We start from the raw sequence: 9,599 nt of genomic DNA on the forward strand, positions 1-9,599 counted from the left end.
TGTGATTGGGTCCTAGTGCATTTTTCAAATTTTAATTGATGTGAATTATGTAGCATTTGTATAGTGTAATTATGTGTGTGTGTATGTGGTGTATAATTGAAGTAAAAGTAAAAGAGTAAAGAAAAGAAAATTGAACGGGGCCCACCACCATCTCTATTATGGGTTAGAGACCACTTTCTTTTTTTTCTGGTTTCTCATTTTTTTCTTTTCCCGTAAGTTCTCTCCCTCCCTACTGCTTCTTGCTATTCTTTTTCATTTTGATTTCAAAACTTTGGATCTTGATAACTCACTCAATACTTGTCGGATTTGAGTGCCATTTAAGGCAAAACGAAGCTCGTGTCAAGCTCTACGCATCCATACCACCAATTTCCAATTTGAGCACCCTTTGGAGTTCGAATCTAGAGACCCATTTCTAGGGTTTGGCTCACTTTTGAGGTAAGGGCATCTTAATCCACTCCTTTCTTGTTCTATTGTGAATTATGACCCTATTGTGTGATAATATGCTTAATTTGAGAAATTACTTGCTTCCATGATGTATAAATTATGTCTAGAGAATTTCATTACTTTGATTATAACTTGTATCATGTGAATAACATGTTTAGATGATGACCTTGTTGTGTTAAATATGTTGATGATTTAATTGAGGATGTTGAACATGATATATGCCTGAATGTGTAGTGATGATGTATTAAAAAGTTTCTAAATGTTATAATGTTGAATTTTTATGTCTACTTTGTGTTAATATGCTAGAAATGATGTATAAGAGCATGTTTATTTAGATTGTGCCAAATTTCCCCTTTATCATAATATTGTAATCATTTATACATTCATGCACATGTCATTTGGATGCATGAAAAGGGAAAAATTGGTCTTGAAATGAAAATGGGGGATTTGGGAGATGATAGTTTTTGTGAAATGGTTTTGATAAACCCGGTCGCTGCGGAGTTACCAATGGGCCGGAGGTTAATGTAGCCTAGAGGGAACTAGGGAGAGTACCTTAGCGTGGTTGAGCTATTCGGGCCCCTCGACGGTGCTGCGGAGTCACCAAAGGCCTAGGGACGGTAGCCAATCCTTCTCTCGTCGCGGCGGAGTTACCAAAGGGGGTTACATTAACATTTGAAAGTGATGGTTTCGAGAATGAAAATGGGGAGTGACATTGGCATGCATTTGGATTCATTGCATTGCATTGATTATATTGGGAAATGACTTGTGTGTTGTATAAGATCCCCTACGTTGAATGATCCCTATTTCCCATTGGTCTATTCTTTGCTTGAATTCACAAGGATACAAGATTTGTGTCTTAAGTGTCACCTACTGAGCATATAGCTCACCCTACTATTTATACATTTTTTTTTCAGGTCTTGGAAAAGAACTGGTGGACGACAACCCACCTCAAGCTTGAGCGATACTAGAAGCTCACTTTTGTGTCTTTTGTATATTCCCCATTATTTTTGCAAAGCACTGAAAGTGTAAAGGTATATATATATATATATATATATATATATATATATATATATATTGCAAAACTTTGTCATGTAATGTAACTAAGGTATTTGATGGTATTTTGGATGGGAATTTGATAGTATGTAACCTTGTTGATGAATGGGAATGATAATTTTAGTTAAAGTAATTATTGGTGTTATTTGACTATGTATGATCATATACTGTTGCCGTGAATTCAGAAATCAGTTGCATGACAGGTTAAGAATGCATTTAAACAGGTTGCGGTAGGTCCATATTTCGGGGAGGTTATGCCGAATTTAAAATTAAAAAAAAAAAAAAAAAAAAAAAAAAAAAAAAAAAAATGGTATCAGTTAAGGGTCGTTACAGAAATGGTATCAGAGCCATGGTTCGAAAAACCTTAGGACGACGGGTGGTGGCTTACCTAGACAAAGTAGAAAGTTGACTTGTGATGAATGTGCATTTGTGTTTATGTGTTTACCATTTTAAGAGGCATGCCTACTTGTTTACTTGCTTAAATATTTTCTTGTTTACGTGAAATACATGCTTACATGTTTACAGTTTGAGAATATGCTTAATTACTATATGCTGATGTGTTTAAATGCTGAGATTTATGTTGCTTGATCATGTATAAGGAATAATAGATAATTTAACCGCGTAAATGAAAGGTGAAAGAAAAGAAAAGTATAATGATTGTATGAGGATTATGATAACGAGGAGTAGTAGGCACAATGTGTGCAGTTCTGATTTTGGTGTCAGTATGACAAGCAACGAGCGTATGCAAAGGCATTTCGTATAGTATCATGGATTCATTTATTTTGCATCCGTGTATGTGTCCATTTCCCTATGTAGCTATACGGTTAAGCATTAGAGTGATTGTTAGCATGTTGGGGTATTTGTCATGGCATCGAGGGACGAGTGAGTCTTGACTTTAGAAGGTGAGGAGCTCGGTTGCTCCAGGGTTGTTTGGGTGTTGGTTCTTGTCAAACTAATAGCGTAGGTTTTAGCTCGTGGAAGGAGTTATTTCAGGTGCAATTATTTTAATCTTCTTATCGTGTTTTGTGCGGTGCTTAGAGCACGACCATAAAACGGGGTTCTTAATTCATGGCTAAATGCCCTTATTATGTTTGAGTGTTTAAAGCTTTGAGTTAGGGTTGTATGATTGTGTTGTGTTTGATCCTTTTTCTTTCTGTTTTAGAATCATGCCTCCAAAGAGACGTAGAGAAGGAGATGATGGTGAGGAACATGATGAGCTTGTTGATTGGGATCTTTTGATTAAGAATTTGGTTGAGGCTATGACAAACTTTGTGCGTGCAGTAGTTATAGAAGCTCAGAGGTCGGTGACACAGTCAAGGATGACAGGGATTAGAAACGGATCAGGAGATGGAGACTTATGGAATTGGGTTAAAGAGGTGGAGATGTTGTCCAAAAGTCATGTACGAAAAATGCTAAAGGGTGATTCTCCTCATTCTCCAGTTACTTTTGCTTCACCGCCGGAGACATCCGGTAAGGTCAAAAAGGCTTGTTATAAGTGTAAGCAGATAGGTCATTTAAGAGTAGAGTGCCCTTAGGATCGGCCCAGTTTTGGAGTCTGTTTTGTGTGTGGCCAGTCTGATCATAGGAAGAAGGATTGTCCCAAAAGAAGTGGAATTCCAGTTGGCGGGGTAAATTCAGGGCAAGAACTGATTCAACCTTCAGTATCACAGATTGGTATTCAGCTTGGAGAGTCACTAGAGGGACCTCCTGTGGACGAAGGTATGTAATTATAATTGTTTATAGTATTTCATTGGTATTTTCTTTTAGTGAGTGTTCGGATTAACGAGTAATGGAAATGGTGATGGTAGTGGCATTGATGTTGAACTTAGGACACGAAATTTTCTTAATTAGGCATGTCGACTACTTTAAAAGGAATGGATTAGGTAGTCGGTTAAGCATTGTGAATGATTGTATTGTTGATGATTCTAAGGAGACAAGTGGGTGTTGAGCATTCTGGATCTTGTGCTCATTTTGTTTGAGGATTTATCGGCATGATATTGCCGTATGGAGATTCTTTTCTAGTGATGTATAGCGATCGTTATGGGGGGTATCGAGAGCAATGGTTGTTTTTTTAGTTATAATGGTATTGTCTTGAGGATGTTTGAGGAAAAGTCGTTTAGTGGTGGCTTAGTGGTCTGGTGGATTGATAGGTTTGAACGTGGAGATGTTAGGATGTCATGATATGATGTTTAGTGCTGATGAGCATGATGGTTTTAGGTATGATCCGGGAACGGATTAAGGATTGTGAGTTAGTTGTAGTGTGTTGTTAGATAGGTGATTAGGGATTATGTGTCAGTTGAGGTGATTGTGGACAGTTTAGTCTTTTGAGCTAGTGAGAACGGTGTTGCTAGATAACCACTTTTTTCTTTAACGAGTCGTGGGTTAATGTGACTGACGTCACGAGTCTTGTTCCTTGTGTTTGTGTGATGTGAGCGTTGGTGCTCTTATCTGGTTGGTTTTGGCATGTATAGGTGTTGCGGGGTAGCGTATGCAAGGTTTCCATGTTAAATGTGTATGACGGTCTGTTTGTGGCAAGGTCGCCTAGAGTTGCAGTCGTAGTTCTGTATATGCTTCCTAGTTGGTCCTTCTCTTTATATATAAGGAGTTCGTTTCATCTTAAGTAAGAGTGGATGTCCATGGTTGGACGATTGATGAATAGAGTGTGACAGGATATCAGGTGCATTTAGGTGCGAATGGTAGTCTCTTGTGAGCTCGGGGCTCATTAGCCCTTTTCCTTTGTTTTAGTCTTGACTAGGACATTAGTTGTTATGAGTTTTGTCTCTGTCTAGAGGTCGTGCGCGTTTGTGGGTGGACGGATTTGTGAGCAGGTGTTGTTTCATTGAAGGTCATCGATTGAGGTTTTGATTGAAAGGGTCTATTTACTTCCCCGGAGGGAGGTATAGCCTTTAGTTTTGTAATCTTTGTTTTGAGAATGGTTTAATTAGTACGATGTGAGGCACGGATTGCCGAATGAGGATTATGTTTCTGATGATTGGTACTATTGGCGATGATTAGAGAACGTGTCATGAATTGCAATTGAGGATAATTAAATGATGTGGCATGACTCATGTATTTGAATATTTTCAGAAGGGATTGATTCTAGTAGTGTCTTGAAGACAAATATTAGTATTGCCTGGGTGTTATACAGCTAGTGAATGATTAAGGGATTTCATTTAGGAATAATGTGAATGGTTGACTTTATCTTGAGGATTTCAGCACGAAATAATTTTATTGGGTGTTTTGACGAGGTCAGAATTGAATCGAATAAGGTTATGAAGTTGATTACGTGTTGTGGACGATATGAGGTGACTGAAAGACTTTTAGGTTGATTGATGATTAGGATATTGGCGATGTGTTACTTTGGCTTGTTATAATTGGGGCATGATTAGAGTTTTTAGAGCTAGTATGTGATTATATTGTTGTCGAGGTTATGTAAAGTGACAGATTGATTAGAGAGTGGGTTTCGTGGTGGTTTTGTGGATTGTATAAGGCTGTGTTTGAGGTTTAGACCTGAGGACAGGAATGATATCTGTGTTGAGGTCGGATCGATGATGAGAATGGCATGGCCAACCATTTCTCCTGAGTCAGTCCATCCTTAGCACGATGTCGGGTCAAAGGTCAATAATCGATTTCACTTGTTAGTTGACGAGGTCGTTTGTAAACGCCAAACTAAATGTAGTGAATGTGTGGTTCAAGAAAAGCCTTTTATGTCAAATTTAAATTTATAAAAACCACTACCAACACCACTACTAACGTAGCAAGAGTGAGTAGGGATCGTCCCAAGGGATTATACGTGTTGGAATTTCAACTTCGACTCTAGCGTACCAAATGATTGCAAAAAAGAGTTGGGTTGGTTGATTACTTCTAGAAAAGAATTAATTAAAATGCAATAAAAATAAAACTAAGTAGAGATAGGGATTTAAGAGATGAGAATAGAGGACTTAGGGTGTTGGAATCACCACTAAGCTTGTGTAATTAACCACTTGCTTTCCATTAATGGGGAATACATTGTTGTGAACAAAATTGGTTCGACTAGCAAAGGTGACTCAACAATTGTATAATGTCTAAACAACATGTAAAAGGCTACAATATATCTATTGGAAGAGGAATATATTGTCTAGACAACATGTGAAGAGAACAAAATATCAAATCAAGTCATTAAACCTTTCATTAAGCTCATAGTCCAAATAATTCACAAGGATGACTTAGTTAAACATGTATTGTCTAAACATCATGTGAGAGGCCACAATATATCTATTGGGAGAGATACATATTGTCTAAACACATGTGAAAGATACAATATATCATAACAAGTCATTAATCCTTCATTAAGCTCAAAATTCCATTACACCACAATATTAGAGCATATGCTTCTTGCATTCAAAAACATGGAACATCAAAGAACAAGCATGAATTGTCTCCCCATCTAACACTACACTACTAGCATGAAAATAAACTAAAAGAGAGGCACAATCCATCAAGGAATAAGTATGAACCATTAAGAAACATAACAAGAGCATTCCATTAAGCACTAATGTCTAGCCATCACTAGATTCTCAATTAACCACACATAGACATGCAATTAATATAGAAAAACTAGTGTAGAGATCAATTCCCCAAATAATCACACATAAGACAACATGTAATTAAAATAGAGAATCAATGGAAGAATTAACCCATATGAATCATGTGAGACATAATTCCTAATTTAATCACACATAGACATGTAAATAAACTAGAGAATTAATAGGAAGAATTAGACCATGGAAATCATAGAAATATACCAAAATTCATGAAATTCACAAGGCTGGGACACTAATCACAACAATATATATATAAATCTCCAAAAATAGAAATACAATGGTTTAGATTACACAAGACTTGGGGCTCATCCAAGCCCTAAGTGTAGATCTAGTCAATCATGGAGGAGGTGGATGTAGTCATGGAATCAAGCTCCAAACATGGCTCCATCTTCTTCTTCCTCTTCTTCTTCTTCCTCTTCTTCTTCTTCTTCTTTTTAAGCTCTAGAGATGGAGAGATAGTAGATTTAGAGATGTGTTCTTGAGATGTGCCTCCACTTCTCTCTTTTCTTCTAACCCTAATCTCTAACTTTTCTAGAGAGAGAAAATAAAAATTACAATCTAGAAAATAAAATGATAAAAGCTAAAAATCCTTTTTTTACAAATGGGTTGCTTCCCTTTATATAGAAGGTCTTTTTCTTAGTCACTAAGTCTAGAATATATGCCCAAAAATATCTAATCCAGCAACTTTTTGGTAGGTGAACTTTTGGGCGCGCACGGAAAAAGTGACAGCTTGCTGCCAACATGTCCAGTTCGATCGATCCAACTTATTCGATCGATCCAACTTATTTTTCGATCGATCCAACTTTTCTGATCGATCCAACTTATTTTCGATCGATCCAACTTTTTCTACGATCCATCCAACTTTTTAGCTTTTCAGTATCAGCCTCTTTTTGCTCCAAATCAGCCTCTTTTTGCTCCGGATCATCGCTAAGACTTAGTTTGACTCCAAAAAGGCCTTAAGAACTCATTTTTAGCCCATTTTAACATTATTGACCTGAAATAGGTAAAAACACAAATAAGTACTAAAACGGATAAATAAGATAGATAAAGGTCCTAGAATACTCAAGCTTAAGGGGTTTAAATGTGTACTTTTCAGCTCTCATCATTAGTGATAGTGAGAGTATGGTACTGTACGTTGTGTTAGTATGGCAATGTGGACTTCCATGATGTAACTTGGGCAACGAGAAGTGTTAGACAGTATTGAGTGTTTGATAAAGGGTTTACGGCATAATCACCGAATATTGAGAGTCTCGTTTTGAAGATTTGTGTTCAGAATATGAGGTAGTACATTTTATTGCTTTGGTGACCTATGATTTTATGATTGTTGGGAGATTTATCATTTAGTCATCTTGAGGTTAATAAGTGTAATGATTGTCGTATAGTATGATTGGTAGTCGATGTAGTTTCGTATTAGTTAGTAAGTGTTTGGTTTGTCAGGGATGTGTAGATTAGAGTCGAGATTTATTATGAGATGACGGGATTCTTTATTTAGGTCTAGTGTGTTCCTTAGAGGATGAATTGGGTTGGACGTTGTCATGTTTGATGGTCTGGTGACCATTAAATTCTCAGGTTTTGGAACCTTTTATGACTGTGTAGAGTAGACTAATGTCCGTTTTGAGCCAGGCATAGAATCTAGTTCGTTTTATGTTATGATGAGGCGAGATATGGGTACCTACATAAGGTTTTGGTGGCAGTGGCGTGTGGTTGCCTTGTGACGTCTGGTGTCAAAAACAATAATGTCAATGGGTTCATAATCTTGGAGTTTTATGAGGTATACTTGGGAAGTGGTGGTTGCAAGCCTCTTTCTTTAAGGATGGTAGATTTCGAGGACGAAATCTCTTTAAGGAGGGTAGATTGTAGTGTTTCCGATTTTCGCCATTTTTGAATTTTTCAAAAATTCGTTAATGCAAGGGCATTTTCATCTTTTCACTTCTACGCGCGGGATTATGATTGGGTCCTAGTGCATTTTTCAAATTTTAATTGATGTGAATTATGTAGCATTTGTATAGTGTAATTATGTGTGTGTGTATGTGGTGTATAATTGAAGTAAAAGTAAAAGAGTAAAGAAAAGAAAAATTGAGCGGGGCCCACCACCATCTCTATTATGGGTTAGAGACCACTTTCTTTTTTTCTGGTTTCTCATTTTTTTCTTTTCCCGTAAGTTCTCTCCCTCCCTACTGCTTCTTGCTATTCTTTTTCATTTTGATTTCAAAACTTTGGATCTTGATAACTCACTCAATACTTGTCGGATTTGAGTGCCATTTGAGGCAAAACGAAGCTCGTGTCAAGCTCTACGCATCCATACCACCAATTTCCAATTTTGAGCACCCTTTGGAGTTCAAATCTAGAGACCCATTTCTAGGGTTTGGCTCACTTTTGAGGTAGGGGCATCTTAATCCACTCCTTTCTTGTTCTATTGTGAATTATGATCCTATTGTGTGATAATATGCTTAATTTGAGAAATTACTTGCTTCCATGATGTATAAATTATGTCTAGAGAATTTCATTACTTTGATTATAACTTGTATCATGTGAATAACATGTTTAGATGATGACCTTGTTGTGTTAAATGTGTTGATGATTTAATTGAGGATGTTGAACATGATATATACCTGAATGTGTAGTGATGATGTATTGGAAAGTTTCTAAATGTTATAATGTTGAATTTTTATGTCTACTTTGTGTTAATATGCTAGAAATGATGTATGAGAGCATGTTTATTTAGATTGTGCCAAATTTCCCCTTTATCATAATATTGTAATCATTTATACATTCATGCACATGTCATTTGGATGCATGAAAAGGGAAGAATTGGTCTTGAAATGAAAATGGGGGATTTGGGAGATGATAGTTTTTGTGAAATAGTTTTGACAAACCCGGTCGCTGCGGAGTTACCAATGGGCCGGAGGTTAATGTAGCCTAGAAGGAACTAGGGAGAGTACCCTAGCGTGGTTGAGCTATTCAGGCCCCTCGACGGTGCTGCGGAGTCACCAAAGGCCTAGGGACGGTAGCCAATCCTTCTCTCGTCGCGGCGGAGTTATCAAAGGGGGTTACATTAACATTTGAAAGTGATGGTTTCGAGAATGAAAATGGGGAGTGACATTGGCATGCATTTGCATTCATTGCATTGCATTGATTATATTGGGAAATGACTTGTGTGTTGTATAAGATCCCCTACGTTGAATGATCCCTATTTCCCATTGGTCTATTCTTTGCTTGAATTCACAAGGACACAAGATTTATGTCTTAAGTGTCACCTACTGAGCATATAGCTCACCCTACTATTTATACTTTTTTTTTTCAGGTCTTGGAAAAGAACTGGTGGACGACAACCCACCTCAAGCTTGAGCGATACTAGAAGCTCACTTTTGTGTCTTTTGTATATTCCCCATTATTTTTGCAAAGCACTAAAAGTGTAAAGGTATATATATATATATATATATATATTGCAAAACTTTGTCATGTAATGTAACTAAGGTATTTGATAGTATTTTGGATGGGAATTTGATAGTATGTAAC

The sequence above is a fragment of the Cornus florida genome, unplaced genomic scaffold (genome assembly GCF_030987335.1).
Source record: "Cornus florida cultivar Cherokee Brave unplaced genomic scaffold, ASM3098733v1 CherokeeBrave_3.0.0_Hap2_Chr10, whole genome shotgun sequence".
NCBI classification, from domain to species: domain Eukaryota; kingdom Viridiplantae; phylum Streptophyta; class Magnoliopsida; order Cornales; family Cornaceae; genus Cornus; species Cornus florida.